Below are 17,777 nucleotides of genomic sequence, written 5' to 3' on the forward strand. Positions count from 1 at the left end.
GCTCGCTGCCTCAATTGCGGTGAGGCCCACCCTGCCTTCTCCCGTACGTGTATACATTACAAGCTTGAGGCAGCCGTCCTCAACTTGAAGCACCGGAAGCGTTTATCTTTTCCTGAGGCGAGGCGCCATGTTCGCCGACTCCCGCCTTATGCTAACGTCTCTTATGCTTGTGTCTTGCTCTCTCTTTTCTTCCCACCTTCCTCAGACTCACAACCGTTTCCGGGCCTTGGACCTTGATACGCCGCTGCCCCCTCCTCTGTTCCTTTGAGTTCTGTCCCAAAGGGTCCCCCTCCTGGTCCTCTGTCTGGGGGTTCCCTTCTTTCTGCCCGGTCTGTCATGTCTCCTGTGTCTTCTTCCTCGTTCCCTCCAATCCTCCTTCCCATCCTTCTCCTCCGTCTATTGGTCTCCTCGCGCCTGTCGGTGCGGGCTGATGTCCATCGCTCTCCCAACGGCCGTCGTGTGTGCTCTCATTCAGCTTCTCCTGTTGAGACGCTGGAATCTGTTGTGCCCAGTACGTAGTTGCTGGGACCTGTCTCTTTAAGTCAGAAGATGAGCCTGGCTCCTCTCCTTCCTCCTCCCTGGCGAGTAAGAAGGCTTCGTTTCTTCCTCGGTCCCTACTTCTGACTCTCTTGCTCCTTCCCCTCCCATTTCGGTGGTTGCGCCCCCTGTTCCTGCTATGGAGGTTTCTTTGGCCCCGCTTCCCTCTCGGTTGCTGCCCTTGCTGAGGTGCGCTCCCCTCTTTCTACTCCTCTTCCTGCTGCTGTCCTTGACTGCTCCACTCGGTTGTCTCCTCCTCCTCCAGAGCCCGCCCGTCCACCTCTGGTCTGTTCTCTCGCGTCCTTTCCTCAGTCTTTGATCAGTTTATCCATGCCCCCTAACCCTGACTTTGCTGACCCTGATCCCGACCCTGATCTTCTTTAACGTGCTATGTTCCTCTTTCGCCTTTGTTTCTTCCTTGTTCTCTGTTGTTGTCCTTTCTTTTCTCGTCGATGTCTATTCTTCAATGGAACGTTTGGGGTTATTATGCCAATTTCCTTGAACTCCAACTTCTGATTTCGCGGTTTTCACCCCTTTGTGTCTGTCTCCAGGAGCCGATGTTTGGTGCTCTTCCTAGTCGCTTTCATGCCTTCCCCCCCCCCGGCTGTTGCTGGGGCTCCTAACTCTTTTGCTCTCTTGATTCGTTCTGATGTTCCCTTTGTCCCCTTACTTTTTCCTTCGCCTCTCCAATGTTCTGCTGCTCGTATCTTTGTGAGGAAATGGTACACCGTTTGTTCCATTTATCTTCCCCCGAGTGTCCCGCTTTCTCTTCCTGATCTGAAACACCTACTGGACTCCTTACCGGAGCCTGTGCTCCTGCTGGGTGATTTCAATTGTTGTCATTCCCTTTGGGGTGATATTCTGACGAACACCCGGGGTCGCCTTCTTGAGCCGTTTATCCTCTCTTCTTCCCTTTCTCTTCTGAATTCTAGTGAGCCCACACATTTGGACTCTCGGACTCGCACCCTTTCCTGTCTTGATCTTTCTCTTTGCTCGTCTTCTCTTTACTTAGATTTCATGTGGCAGGTTCTTGATGACCTCCATGGCAGTGACCATTTCCCCATCCTTGTTACCTTTTTCTCTTTTCACCCTCCCCTTTCCTTCCCTAGGTGGCAGTTTGCTAAGGCGGATTGGAACCTATTTACCTTCAGTGCTGCTCTCTCTGACCTCTCCCTTCTGCCTTTCCCTTGCTCTCTCCTCCTTTTTCATGACACTGTCTTCAACGCTGCCGTCTGCTCTATTCCTCGCTCTTCCTCTCGGGGTCCACGAAAGTGCGTTCCCTGGTGGAATGCAGACTGTGCTTGGGCTGTCCGCTGTAAGCGTGCAGCCTGGAAGAGGCACCGCCGTCGGGAGACGGCCGATTCTTTTCTTCGATGACCCGTAGGGCCATCCTTATGGCTAAACGTGAATGTTGGGCATCTTATGTCTCCACCATTACGTCCGAAACTCCTCTGCAACAGATCTGGAAGCGTATCCGCAAGATAGCGGGTAAGTTCGTTCCCGATGTTTCACCGATCCTTCACCTCCGTGGTACTCTTGTGGCGGACCCGTTGCAGGTCGCTACTGAACTGGGTTCCCACTTTTCTTCTGTTAGCTCTGGTCTTCATCTTCCCCAATCTTTCCTTCTTCGTAAACCTGTCCTTGAGTCTCGTCCTTTAGATTTCTGCACTTGTCTTCGACTTCCCTATAACGATCCCTTCTCTCTCTTTGAACTTCGTTTTGCCCTGGCCCTCTGCAGTTCTACGGAGGCGGGCTCCGATGGCATTCATTATGAGATGCTTTGCCATATCCCTCCGTGCACGTCTCAGTATTTACTGAGTCTGTATAATCCAATCTGGGAGTCGTCGTCAGTCCCTGAGGACTGGCTCGATGCCGTTGTCCTCCCTGTTCGCAAACCCGGGTCTCTGTTAACATCCCCTAAGGACTTTCGCCCTATTGCCCTCACAAGTTGTGTCTGCAAACTCTTTGAACGTATGGTTAACGTTTGTCTGATGGGGTTCCTGGAACACCACCACCTCCTCTCCCCTTCTCAATTTGGCTTCCGCAAGTGCCGCAGCACAACAGATGTCCTGGTGAACTTGGAGGTCTATATTCGTACTGCTTTTGCTGCGAAGACCTCCGTTGTTGCTGTCCTTTTTGACATGGAAAAGGCTTACGACACCACTTGGCAGTATCATATTCTATCCCAGCTTCATTCATTTGGCCTTCGTGGTCGTCTCCCTCTCTTTCTCCGCAGCTTCCTCTCGCGTTCCTTTCGGGTGAGGCTTGGTACCACTCTCTCTGCTTCTTTTCAGCAATACGAAGGTGTGCCCCAAGGTAGGGTTCTGAGCACTACTCTTTTTCTGGTTGCCCTCAATGGTTTTCTTTCCTCTTCCCTCAGGCGTCTTCTCCGCTCTCTATGTCGATGATCTTACCCTTTGCTGTCAGGGTGATGATTCGCCTCTCCTTCAACGCCGGCTTTAACTTGCGATTGTTGCCGTGTCGTCTTGGGCCACCGATCATGGCTTCAAGTTCTCTACTACTAAGACTTGTGCCATGACTTTTACTCGGAAATTGGTCGTTCTTCGTCCCTCTTTGTCACTTTATGGTCATCGCCTTGAGTACAAAGATTCCACGAAGTTTTTGGGGTTATTCCTTGACACTCGTTTGTCTTGGTCTCCCCATATCTCTTACCTCCGTGTTGAGTGCTCTAAGGCCCTTACCCTCCTTCGGGTATTATCCCATACTTCTTGGGGAACGGGTAGGCGCGCACTCCTAACTTTACATTCCTCTCTCGTCCTGTCTAAGCTCGATTATGGTTGCCCTGCTTACTCGTCTGCTTCTCCTTCACCGTCTTGATGCTTTGCACCATACTGGGTTGCGCCTCAGTTCTGGTGCCTTTCGTTCGACTCCTGTCCTCAGCTTGTATGTTGACACTGGCTTCTTATCTCTCCAGGACCGCCGAGATCGCTACTGTCTTCGCTATCTTGCGCGGTTCTTGCAACATCCTTCCTCTCGCCTCTGTCGTGCTTTAACATTTACCCCTCCTGCGGTTCCTGTTCCTCTTCACCACCTCCCCCTCTTTCTGTCCGGCTATCTCACTTACAGGATTCTCTTTCCGTTCGTATTTCTAATGTTTCTCGTGTTGTTCCTTCTTTAACTCTGTGGAGAGTCCCCCTTCCGCAGTTTTGTACATCCTTGACCCACATCACTAAAGCTTTTACCCCTCCTACGGTTCTAAAATGCCTTTTCCTTGAGCACTTTTCTTCTCGCCCCCCACTTCGTTTCCGTCTTCACCGATGGGTCTAAGTCTGCGGACGGTGTTGGTTACTCTGTTGTTTTTCCTGATTGCACTTATATGTGTCGCTTACCTCCGGAGACTAGCATCTTCACAGCGGAGCTTTATGCAATTCTCTATGCTCTTCATCTCCTGCTTTCTCGTTGTCAATTTTCCTTTGTAGTTGTTGACTCTCGTAGTGCCCTCATGGCTCTTGGGTCCTTTAATCCGGTTCATCCAGTGGTTGTTGAGATCCAGCATTGGCTGTTTCTTGTTCACAGTGAATTTAAGTCGGTTGAGTTTTGTTGGGTTCCCAGCCATATTGGTGTGTCTTTAACCCTCAAACCGCTAGGGGCCCAAATGGAATTCACACCCAGAGGCGCAACAACAAAAAAAAAAAATTCCAAAAAATTCTTTCGTCTTATAGAAGTGTTCATTTTTGTTCCCTGATCATGGAAAAAATAACAAAAAAATCGTAGGTGGCATATTTTAGCCGCAATAGGGTAGGGAAGTGTGGCAAAAAAGGGGCGTTGGCAGAGCCTTCGCCAGATGAGGTCTACTCCGCCCGAGCTGTCAGACGGCAGTTGCCACAAATATATTATTACCTAATTATTTCAATGTCTCTGGTTTTTCTTAGTTTTTTTGCAGTAATATTATTCCATACAGTGAATTGTGGTATATTTATATTATAAAATGTGTGAACCATCGCTGTACTCAAAATTATGGTGTGCATATTAGTGATTCAATATGTTCATAAAACTAAAATATGAACATAAATATGTTTATGTTCATAAAACAATAAACAAATAGTTTTGCCGTTGTTACACTATATACACAGGTTATATATAAGTATTTGCATGTTTTGTACACCATAACGAACTACTAAGTTGGTCTTGTGAGTCAAAAAGCAACGAGGAGTGACCGCCAAACACCAGCGAGCCACTCACTGCCACTCCCTCCCTCAACACCACCTCACTCACCTCCCACAATACTCTTTCTGTATTTATTCACTATACACAGACGTTATATATACGTATTTACATGTTTTGTTCACCATAACTGTACATCTAAGCTTGTATGGTGAGTAAAGGCCACAAAGACGTAGCAACTCACACAGTCAGCTGATCGGCGGCCGCCCTCAAGGCCAGATGCACTAATATTTGTCCTTCAACAATATTGTTTGTGGTGTTATTACGCTATATACACATATTATATATAAGTATCTACCTGTTTTATTCACCATACCTGAACAAATAAGCTGGTATGGTGCCAAAAGACCATAGTGGCCATCAGTAAACACCATGCCAAGACGTGCAGACGACGCTCCTCCCTCACCAAAATGGCGGCTCCCAACCTACTCCTCTCGCTGTTATCACACTCTATACACACGTTATATATAAGTATCTACATTTGTGTTCACCATATTGAACCACTAAGCTGGTATGGTGAGTGCAGTCAATAAATGGTGGCCACACACAGTCAGAAGACGACGCCACCACCCTCCCTCGCACAGCCTTACGCCTCCCTCCATGGAGCACAGCGCTAAATATCACCACAATCCTGCTATTATCAGAATCCTGGTCAGTTTTATCACAGTCAGGGGGCTTCAGTAATACTATCACTGCTAAATAATAGCAGTATCATATATATTATGGTATTTGTGATAATTATGGTATGGTATGATGCTGTGGTCACAAGCTGAACAGCGGTGCTGTGAGCTCGTGCTGCGTGCGCCAGCCTTGGTGGCTTGCTCAATACTGACGCTGTAACCCCCAAGAATGTTGGCCTGGATTTTTTTTCTAGGTGGCATCTGGCAACTATCGGTCGTGGCTGTACTATAGCTGCCCCTATCCCAGGCGGGGAGTTTAAATGATAGCGCTAGACACGAAATCATATATAAATGATGTGCGCGGTTTCGGTTTTGTCACTGATATCATTTATATATGATATGCGCGGTTTGAGGGTTAAATGAGCGTGCGGATACTGCCGCCAGAGAAGCTGTCCGCTCTTGTCCCATCTCTCATAAAGGTATTCCTTATTCCGACTTTTATCCGGTTATCCATTCCTCTATCCTTACCAATTGGCAGGCTTGTTGGTCGTCTGTTACTGGTAACAAACGACTGGTTTGTTTGGTAACAAACTACGTACTCTTAAAAGTTGTGTGTCCTCGTGCTGTCCTCATACCACCGTAACAGGCGATGGGAAACGGCTCCGGCGAGGTTGTGGATTGGCCATACTCGCTTAACTCATTATCACTTGATGGAGCGCCGCCCTGCTCCTTATTGTCCTAATTGCATTGTCCCCTCTTATGGTCGTGCATATCCTTGTTGAATGTCCTGACTTCCGGGACGAGCGTGTTTCTTGTTTTCCGACCGACCCCCGCGGTCGCTTGTCTCTCGATCGTATTCTTGGTGACTCGGATACTTTTGATATCATTTGCCTTATGCGTTTCTGTTCTCGTATTGGCATCCTTGGTGATATTTAACGCCCTCTGATTATCCCGCACTTTTGATGGTGCTACATAGCCTTCCCAGTTTGGTGCCTTCTGTTAATAATTACTTAATTACTGCCTCCAGCATGCCGCCTGTTAGGTAAGGAATGCATTCCCCCCCTGAGGCCTTCAGTGTTTGTGGTCTTTGGATCTCTGTTTTAGCTGGGCCTGCTCCTAGGGACTCATCAGGTGGCTGCTGCTTTACAGGCCAGGTTTGTCCCTATACGTAGCCTGTGGTTTAACATCACTGTGGTTGCTGCAGGGTCAGCCCTTTTGTCATTTCAGGATCCAATCTTAAGAGCCGTTGATGTTTTCTACTTGCTAAAATTTTCTGCCATTTTTACTTTTGTGGGCCCAGCTGGTGCTGTTTAGCAGAGCCAGAGGCCCTCTTCCTTTGCTCCCAGTTCTGAAGCTCCTGAGGGTTTTGGAGTCTGGGAGGTGATGAGCATTTTAGCTTTGTATGGTCCCATCTTGAGATAGCCCCTTCCACTTAAATAGCTGAGGTAGTTGAACTCCTGCTTCCTGCCAAGGATCCAGTGCCTTCTGTTTCTCAGGGGAGTTTTACGGCCACAAATCCTTCCCTTTGGGAAGACGTTTCTATCTTATGGCTCTCGGCTCTGCTGCAGTGCCCAGTGTATCAGCCAGTGTATCTGGCTGACTCATCTTGCCAACTCATGGTGCAACGGTGAGTGGGCCTTCCGATTAGTGCCCTATGACCTACAGTGAAGGTAGTCCTCAACTCCCTCCTTTGGTGTTTGGAGTCCGGGGCCGGCAGTTTACTACTTGGCTCCTGCTCTCGCACAGTGGTTGGGGAATGCAGTGGTCAAGCCAATTCCCTGCTCTGTAGTGTGTGTCCCAGTTGTTCTCGGTCCCCAAGTAGGACTCGCCAAACCCACAGTACATTCTCGACCTTTCGTGTTTGAATCACTTCATTCCTTGTCCAATTTTCTGCAAGACCACCTTAGCTCAGATTTGCCTGGTATTGCAGGCAGATTCCTGGCTGGTGTCCCTGGACCTTGGGAATGCCTATTAGCATGATTCTATTCATCCCTGGTTCAGGGACTGATTCAGTTTGGTGGTGGAGCATCAGGGACTCCTGTTTGACTTGAATCTGGCTGCTCTGACATTGACGAGGTTAGTGCATGTAGTGGTCACCTTTGGATGCTAGGGGTTCAATACCTTAGCTTACCTCAGTAGCTGGGTGGGCTGGGCTTCCAGCCAGTCCACATGCTTGCCAAGGATATGGTTCTTTCCCATCTTGCTGGGTTCAGGTTTCTGGTGAATTGGCAAAAGCCCCTCATTCTGTTGTAGGTTTGGACCTGGTCTGAGACTCTCAACTGGCCTCTCTTCCCTTCTGCCAGTAATTATCCAAGTGTATTTACTATTTGTATCTGCGGAATCGAGCTATTAGTTCTTGGATCCCACCTTTCTAACCAATTTATTTTTCGTCTATTATGTTTACTATACATATTTCTCTCTAACACATGCACACACATCACCAGGAAGCACCCCATAGTAGTTGTCTAACTCCCAGGTACCTATTTACTGCTAGGTGAACAGGGGTATCAGTTATCATAATAGGGTGTATATATATATATATATGTCGTACCTAGTAGCCAGAACGCACTTCTCAGCCTACTATACAAGGCCCGATTTGCCTAATAAGCCAAGTTTTCCTGAATTAATATATTTTCTCTAATTTTTTTCTTATGAAATGATAAAGCTACCCATTTCATAATGTATGAGGTCAACTTTTTTTTATTGGAGTTAAAATTAACGTAGATATATGACCGAACCTAACCAACCCTACCTAACCTAACCTAACCTGTCTTTATAGGTTAGGTTCGGTTAGGTAACCGAAAAAGTTAGGTTAGGTTAGGTTAGGTAGGTTAGGTAGTCGAAAAAACATTTATTCATGAAAACTTGTCTTATTAGGCAAATCGGGCCTTGCATAGTAGGCTGAGAAGTGCGTTCTGGCTACTAGGTACGACATATATATATATATATATATATATATATATATATATATGTCGTACCTAGTAGCCAGAACTCACTTCTCAGCCTACTATTCAAGGCCCGATTTGCCTAATAAGCCAAGTTTTCCTGAATTAATATATTTACTAATTTTTTTCTTATGAAATGATAAAACAACCTTTTTCTCTATGTATGAGGTCAATTTTTTTTATTGGAGTTAAAATTAACGTAGATATATGACCGAACCTAACCAACCCTACCTAACCTAACCTAACCTATATTTATAGGTAAGGTTGGGTTAGGTAGCCAAAAAAAGCTAGGTTAGGTTAGGTTAGGTAGGTTAGGTAGACGAAAAAACATTAATTCATGAAAACTTGGCTTATTAGGCAAATCGAGCCTTGAATAGTAGGCTGAGAAGTGCGTTCTGGCTATTAGGTACGACATATATATATATATATATATATATATATATATATATATATATATATATATATATATATATTATATATATATAAATGTATATATATATAAACATAGAAGGGTATCAGGGCTAGGTATAACAGGGGTATAGAGGTGAAAGAAACTCTGCCCATTTGATTCCGCCTCAGCTGGGGACTTAGGCCCTTAGGACCACGACACCAGAGCGCTGTCCACTCGGCCGTGAGACTCCCTGTAAGTGTAATTACCTAAGTGTACTGTAGTTACAGGATGAGAGCTACTCTCATGGTGTCCCGGCTTCCCAGTACTCTGTCGTATAAAGCTTTGAAACTACTGACAGTTTTGGCCACCACCACCACCTCCCTTAACTTGTTCCAACCATCTACCACTTTGTAAAAGAAAACTTTCTAATATTTTTTTGGCACCTTTGTTTCCGTAGCTTGAATCTGTGTCCTCTTGTTCATGATGTTGCTGGTTTCAAGAATTCCTCTTTGTTAATTTGGTCAATTCATGTTAGTATTTTGTAAGTGGTAAATATTATCTCTTTTTCATCTACTAGTTTTGGCATGTTAAGGGGGCGTCTGGTTGGCATCTGGGTCCAAAAATGCAAAAATGAAAACTCATTCGATTTCAATCAAACTTTTTTGACAAGTTCTATATGAAAAGTGTTTCATCTGGTCCAAGTTTCAGCATTGTAGCATAAATAGGAAGGGAGAAAAAAAATATTGAAGTAGTTGTGAAAATTATGCAAAAATGGTCAAAATCGATTATCAATCAAAAGTGTCAACTGAAATCATAACTACAACTCTTTGCTATCACAATAGCATATATTAAACAAATATTATTATTAGTTTAATTGGAAAAAAAAATTAAGGAAAAAAAAAAAAAAAGGATTTTTTTTTCTTTTTTTTTTTAAATATTTTTTTTTTTTCATTTTTTTTTGGGGCGATTTGCATAAAACTTACACACCTGACTGTACGTAAGCCTATCTGTAAGGATGCCTATTTTGGAGAAAATTGGTTGATGTCAACCCCAGCCACAGATTTTAGAACCTTAGACTTTATTCATTTCTGTTTTTTTTTCAATTGACACAAACGTTTACAAAACTCATTCTTTTTTTATTCAATTTACATGAAACTTACACAGTATATGTGGAGGGCATGTCTCTACATTGGGGGGCTTTCATTTTTCTCTAAGTTCATTTATTGATTTTATAATAGCAATAAACATGCCATATTTGCAAAAAATTTTTGGGGAACTTTGAACATTTGTATTAGGAAAACTAAAGATGTTTTGGAAATTCTAAATCCCCAAATCCTTTATTATATGTTAATGTGTCAGAAAAGTGTCACAGAATAATTTTATCTGAAACGTGTGTTCTGAAGTGTGGACTTGAAAATGTGTAAAAAACGTTAAAAAAAAAAAAAAAAAAAAAAACTCCCTTTCTATTTACGCTGCAGTACTGAAACTTGGGACAATTTAAGCACTTTTCATATACAACTAGAAAAATAATATTGGTTGACATTGAACAACTTTCATTATAATAACCAGACGCCCCCTTAAACACCTTGGTCTCTCCTCGTAACTCTTGTCTTTCAGTTCTGGAAACCATTTTGTAGCGTGCCATTGCACATTTTCCAGTTTATTTATGAGCTTCTTGAGATTTGGGCACCATACAACTGTTGCATATTCCAATTTTGGTCTCACAAAAGTCATGAACAGTTTCTTTAGTATTTCACCATCCATTTAATTACAAGCAAGTCTGAAGTTGGAAAGCAACGCATACGCTCCTCACGCAATGTTCTTTGCGTTCCTCTTGCGACATCTTACTATCCAGAACTACCCCCAGGTCTCGTTCTTTATTAACCCTTCAATTGCGCATCGCATCATATGATGCTTTGACCGACTTGCAGTAAATTGTGCATCACATCATGTGATGCTTTGGAGTACTACGCAAGATTTAAACGGCCCGCGGATACACGGGGTTCACCACACCTTCATCAGGGCTCTTGTAAACAGACGCCATTTTTTAAAAAAATCGTGGGTCAAACTCTCGGGTGTTAGGGGCCTCAGTATTGAGTGAGCTACCAAGCCTGACGCACGCAGCATGAACTCACAGCACTGCTGTTCAGCTTGTGACCACAGCACTGCTGTTCAGCTTGTGACCACAGCATCGCCTAAAAATGCCATAATATACTTGTTCATGCTATTATGTAGCGATGATATTATTACAGAAGACCCCTGACTGTTATAAAACTGACCAGGGTTCTGATAATAGCAGGATTGTGGTGATATTTAGTGCTGTGCTCCATGGAGGGAGGAGTAATGCTGTGGGAGGGAGGGTGGTGGTGATGTCTTCTGACTGTGTGTGGCTACCTTTTATTGACTGCACTCACCATACCAGCTTAGTGGTTCACTATGGTGAACACAAATGTAGATACTTATATATAACTTGTGTATAGAGGTTATAAACAGCAAGAGCAGGAGGTTGGGAGCCGCCATTTTGGTGAGGGCAGTGGCGTCGTCTGCACGATTTATCATGTTTACTGGTTACCACGATGGTCTTTGGGCACCATACCAGTTTACTTGTACAAGTATGGTGAATAAAACAGGTAGATATTTATATATAATGTGTGTATATAGCGTAATAACACCTCAAACAGTATTGTTGGAGGAGAAATATTAGTGCGTCTGGCCTTGAGGGCGGCAGCCATCAGCTGACTGTGTGAGGTCCTACGTCTTTGTGCCTTTACTCACCATACAAGCTTAGATGTACAGTTATGGTGAACAAAACATGTAAATACTTATATATAATGTCTGTATATAAAAACAAAAACAGTATGGTGGGTGGAGAATGGTGGCAAGTCAGGTGAGGTGAGGGAGGGAGGGAGTGGCAGCCAGTGGCGGGCTGCCACTGGCTGCCACTGCCACTGCCACACAGCATACCAACTTAGTGGTTCGTTATGGTGAACACGAATGTAGATACTTATATATAGCGTCTGTATATAGTGAATAAAAGCAAAAACAGTATTGTGGGAGGAGAATGTGGGTGAGTCAGGTGACTTGAGGGAGGGCGTGAGTGGCTGGCTGGTACACGGCGGTCACTCCTCGTTACTTTTTGACTCATAATAGCAACTTAGTGGTTCGTTATGGTGAACAAAACATGTAGATACTTATATATAACCTGTGTATATAGTGTAATAACCGACAAAGTATTTGTTCACTGTTTGATGAACATAATTGAATCAACAATATGCACACCATATTTTTGAGTACAGCGATGATTCACTCATTTTATTATATAAATATATCACACTACACACTATTGAATAATATTACAGCAAAAAACTATGAAAAATCAATCAGAGACATTGAAATAATTAGGTAATTATCTCTTTGTGGCAACTCCGGCCTGACAGCTGGCGATCAACAGACCGCCTGGGACGCATGCCGAGTCAGCGCCTGTTTTTTGCCACACTTCCCCGCCCTATAGCGGGCAATATATGCCACTTACGATTTTTTAATTATTTTTCCCATGACCAGTGAACATAAATAAACAGGTTAGGAAGAATTTTTTTTTTTTTTTTATGCGCCTGTGGGTGTCAAATGGTATATAGCCATGCACCATTTAAGGGTTAAAGTTCTGTAATTCCTTTCCACATAATTTGTAAATTGTGTGTGGTCTATTGTCTCCAATTCCACATTCCATAACATGGCATTTATTCACATTGAATTCCATTTGATGCTTCAAGCACTTATTTTATCTAGATTGATTTGAAGGGCATTACAATTGTCTGCATCTCCTATCTTCCTGAGTATCTTTGCATCATCTGCAAACATGTTCACTCCTCCAGTCAGATACATTGTCCCTGATTACTGCCCCATCTGTCTGTCAGAAAATTTTTCATCCATGTCAGATGTCTTCCTGTCACCCCTCCAGCATGTTCCTGTTCTAGAACAACCTCTTGTGTGGAACTTTGTCGAAAGCCTTTTTCAGGTCCAGATACACACAGTCAACCCAACCATCTCTTTCCTGTAGAATCTCCGTGGCTCTTTCATAAAAACTAAATAGATTTGTTACACAGGATCTTCCTGTTCGAAAACCATACTCTCTGTTCGTTATTATGTCATTACTTTCTGGGTGCTCAACCCATTTGGCTTTATTTTTTCTAGTAATTACCTAAGTGTAGTTACAGGATGAGAGCTACACTCGTGGTGTCCCGTCTTCCCAGCACTCTTTGTCATAGTGCTGGGAAGACGGGACACCACGAGCGTAGCTCTCATCCTGTAACTACACTTAGGTAATTACTAGAAAAAATAAAGCCAAATGGGTTGAGCACCCAGAAAGTAATGACATAATAACGTACAGACAGTATGGTAGTGTTTTGACTACCACGGTTGTTAGTAATACGATGTAAGAGAGAGACCCTTGTGTAGGGAGAAATTGCAGTGTTAAATGTTGAAAAAAAAGTGTGGAACTCTGACCCCTTTCAGATGCACAGAGCATCATCTCAACAGGAAAATGTAATCTCCTAAAAAGAAAACCCAATGTAAACAAAAGGGATAAAATAGTTAAGAAAAAGCAGATTCAATGCAATAAAATATAGAGTAACAACAGTGGTAAATGTAGAAAAACAGCCTGGAATATTATAAGACACACAAATGAAGTATTGGGAAATGTGTTTGACATGTATAGGGAGGGAGACATTATTGGAACCAGGCAGGCAGGGACATGTGCAAGCCCCTATCAGTCACTGGGGAGAGAGAGGCAGGAGAACAAGACCAGTGTCTTGGATGGTCTCCAACAGATACAATAAGTGCTCCAACAGATACAATAAGTGCAGTATTATAGAGGTTTATAGCAGTGCTTCCCCTTTTCTTTATGAGTTAGAGATAGGAATTTGTGGAAATAATGATTTTTGGAACCGTGTGTGTAGGGAAGAGTGGTGTGTTGTTAATTCAGGTGTATGTGCTCAGCTGTGTGTCACATGGGGGTTATCCACATTTATTTTGTATGTTCATTTGTAAACCCAGGCCCTTTGTAGTGACATATGAGGAGTGGCATAGAGTAATGACCTTAAGTCCCAGGTTGTAGAGGGAGAAGGACCCCCCCCCCCTTTTTTGTCTGTATCAATCCTGTGGTGGATCAAAGTACCCCCCCCCCCCTACTCTGTTATAAGAAGTGTGAGGAAATCTGGTATGTGTTAAATAAAATCCTTTTGTAAAATTGTACCCCAAGGTGTATTTCTTGTCCCATGTAGTTAGAACTGGTGATTATTACTATATAACCCCTGCACGTCCACTATTCATAAGTAAGTAAGAGCGGGTGTTGTTGGCGATACTTTAGGGTACGGCTTTCAATTTCGTACCTTACAACGGTTCTATAATTTAGAGGTTTCTCGCAGCTGCCATTTTTATAGATTGGTAGTTGCCTTTTTCCATATACAGTACACATATCTGCTAAGATCCCTGTGGACAATGTTCCCTATTTGGAATATTAATTAGAGTGGAATATTCAGCTCAGTTGCACATTCTTGCAGCACCCAAGATGAAACTCCATCAGGTCCAACTGCTTTATTTCTTCCTAGCCCCTCGAGTAATTTTGCCCGCTATACCTTTCTCAAAGTCCCTTTCTGCTTCTCTCCCCACTGCTGTGTAATTTTCTTGCTTGCTTGTAGTGCTGGCATGTTTGCGGGTTAGGCCTCTTTCTATATTCAACCCATTTTATAATAATAATAATAATAATAAATGTTTATTCACGTAAAAGTACATACATACAAGATGAGTTACAAACAGAATGTTGGATTTCTAGATAGAGCTAGTACATGCTATGCCTGAAGCCACTAATACGCACAGCGTTTTGGGCAAGATGTGGGAAAAACACAGACTAAAACTTAAAACTAATTGAAATCAAAGCATTTTGAATTGAAAAAGGGCAAAAATGAAAAAAAGAATAATGATAATTACATTATGGATGGAACAGCAGAAATTGAAATGGAACAGCAGGAGTAATTTTAACAAATACAGAAGACTACAATTTTCTTGTCTTTTCCTCTCTGGCCCTCTCACAATTTCTGTTGAACCAATCTTGTTTCCTGGTCCTGCATCTCCAATTTGGTATGAATGTGTTCCTTCATGGTATCAATGAAACCAGTCAGTGTTTGTGTCTGGTGGCAGAGAGTCCCTGGTCACCCAGTGTGTCTGGTGGCAGAGAGTCCCTGGTCACCCAGTGTGTCTGGTGGCAGAGAGTCCCTGGTCACCCAGTGTGTCTGGTGGCAGAGAGTCCCTGGTCACCCAGTGTGTCTGGTGGCAGAGTCCCTGGTCACCCAGTGTGTCTGGTGGCAGAGTCCCTGGTCACCCAGTGTGTCTGGTGGCAGAGAGTCCCTGGTCACCCAGTGTGTCTGGTGGCAGAGAGTCCCTTGTCACCCAGTGTGTCTGGTGGCAGAGAGTCCCTGGTCACCCAGTGTGTCTGGTGGCAGAGAGTCCCTGGTCACCCAGTGTGTCTGGTGGCAGAGTCCCTGGTCACCCAGTGTGCCTGGTGGCAGAGTCCCTGGTCACCCAGTGTGTCTGGTGGCAGAGTCCCTGGTCACCCAGTGTGTCTGGTGGCAGAGTCCCTGGTCACCCAGTGTGTCTGGTGGCAGAGTCCCTGGTCACCCAGTGTGTCTGGTGGCAGAGTGTCCCTGGTCACCCAGTGTGTCTGGTGGCAGAGTGTCCCTGGTCACCCAGTGTGTCTGGTGGCAGAGAGTCCCTGGTCACCCAGTGTGTCTGGTGGCAGAGAGTCCCTGGTCACCCAGTGTGTCTGGTGGCAGAGTCCCTGGTCACCCAGTGTGTCTGGTGGCAGAGAGTCCCTGGTCACCCAGTGTGTCTGGTGGCAGAGTCCCTGGTCACCCAGTGTGTCTGGTGGCAGAGTGTCCCTGGTCACCCAGTGTGTCTGGTGGCAGAGAGTCCCTGGTCACCCAGTGTGTCTGGTGGCAGAGAGTCCCTGGTAGCAGAGTCCCTGCTCACCCAGTGTGTCTGGTGGCAGAGTCCCTGGTCACCCAGTGTGTCTGGTGGCAGAGAGTCCCTGGTCACCCAGTGTGTCTGGTGGCAGAGAGTCCCTGGTGGCAGAGTCCCTGGTCACCCAGTGTGTCTGGTGGCAGAGTCCCTGGTCACCCAGTGTGTCTGGTGGCAGAGAGTCCCTGGTGGCAGAGAGTCCCTGGTCACCCAGTGTGTCTGGTGGCAGAGTCCCTGGTCACCCAGTGTGTCTGGTGGCAGAGAGTCCCTGGTCACCCAGTGTGTCTGGTGGCAGAGTCCCTGGTCACCCAGTGTGTCTGGTGGCAGAGTCCCTGGTCACCCAGTGTGTCTGGTGGCAGAGTGTCCCTGGTCACCCAGTGTGTCTGGTGGCAGAGTGTCCCTGGTCACCCAGTGTGTCTGGTGGCAGAGTGTCCCTGGTGGCAGAGAGTCCCTGGTGGCAGAGTCCCTGGTCACCCAGTGTGTCTGGTGGCAGAGTCCCTGGTCACCCAGTGTGTCTGGTGGCAGAGAGTCCCTGATCGCCCAGTGTGTCTGGTGGCAGAGAGTCCCTGGTCACCCAGTGTGTCTGGTGGCAGAGAGTCCCTGGTCACCCAGTGTGTCTGGTGGCAGAGTCCCTGGTCACCCAGTGTGTCTGGTGGCAGAGAGTCCCTGGTGGCAGAGAGTCCCTGGTGGCAGAGAGTCCCTGGTCACCCAGTGTGTCTGGTGGCAGAGTCCCTGGTCACCCAGTGTGTCTGGTGGCAGAGAGTCCCTGGTGGCAGAGAGTCCCTGGTCACCCAGTGTGTCTGGTCACCCAGTGTGTCTGGTGGCAGAGAGTCCCTGGTGGCAGAGAGTCCCTGGTCACCCAGTGTGTCTGGTGGCAGAGTGTCCCTGGTCACCCAGTGTGTCTGGTGGCAGAGAGTCCCTGGTCACCCAGTGTGTCTGGTGGCAGAGAGTCCCTGGTAGCAGAGTCCCTGCTCACCCAGTGTGTCTGGTGGCAGAGTCCCTGGTCACCCAGTGTGTCTGGTGGCAGAGAGTCCCTGGTCACCCAGTGTGTCTGGTGGCAGAGAGTCCCTGGTGGCAGAGTCCCTGGTCACCCAGTGTGTCTGGTGGCAGAGTCCCTGGTCACCCAGTGTGTCTGGTGGCAGAGAGTCCCTGGTGGCAGAGAGTCCCTGGTCACCCAGTGTGTCTGGTGGCAGAGTCCCTGGTCACCCAGTGTGTCTGGTGGCAGAGAGTCCCTGGTCACCCAGTGTGTCTGGTGGCAGAGTCCCTGGTCACCCAGTGTGTCTGGTGGCAGAGTCCCTGGTCACCCAGTGTGTCTGGTGGCAGAGTGTCCCTGGTGGCAGAGAGTCCCTGGTGGCAGAGTCCCTGGTCACCCAGTGTGTCTGGTGGCAGAGTCCCTGGTCACCCAGTGTGTCTGGTGGCAGAGTCCCTGGTCACCCAGTGTGTCTGGTGGCAGAGAGTCCCTGGTCACCCAGTGTGTCTGGTGGCAGAGAGTCCCTGATCGCCCAGTGTGTCTGGTGGCAGAGAGTCCCTGGTCACCCAGTGTGTCTGGTGGCAGAGTCCCTGGTCACCCAGTGTGTCTGGTGGCAGAGAGTCCCTGGTGGCAGAGAGTCCCTGGTCACCCAGTGTGTCTGGTGGCAGAGAGTCCCTGGTGGCAGAGAGTCCCTGGTCACCCAGTGTGTCTGGTGGCAGAGAGTCCCTGGTGGCAGAGAGTCCCTGGTCACCCAGTGTGTCTGGTGGCAGAGAGTCCCTGGTCACCCAGTGTGTCTGGTGGCAGAGTCCCTGGTCACCCAGTGTGTCTGGTGGCAGAGAGTCCCTGGTCACCCAGTGTGTCTGGTGGCAGAGAGTCCCTGGTGGCAGAGAGTCCCTGGTCACCCAGTGTGTCTGGTGGCAGAGAGTCCCTGGTCACCCAGTGTGTCTGGTGGCAGAGAGTCCCTGGTCACCCAGTGTGTCTGGTGGCAGAGAGTCCCTGGTCACCCAGTGTGTCTGGTGGCAGAGAGTCCCTGGTCACCCAGTGTGTCTGGTGGCAGAGAGTCCCTGGTCACCCAGTGTGTCTGGTGGCAGAGAGTCCCTGGTGGCAGAGAGTCCCTG

This window comes from Procambarus clarkii, chromosome 5 (assembly GCF_040958095.1).
Source record: "Procambarus clarkii isolate CNS0578487 chromosome 5, FALCON_Pclarkii_2.0, whole genome shotgun sequence".
Taxonomy (NCBI): Eukaryota; Metazoa; Arthropoda; class Malacostraca; order Decapoda; family Cambaridae; genus Procambarus; species Procambarus clarkii.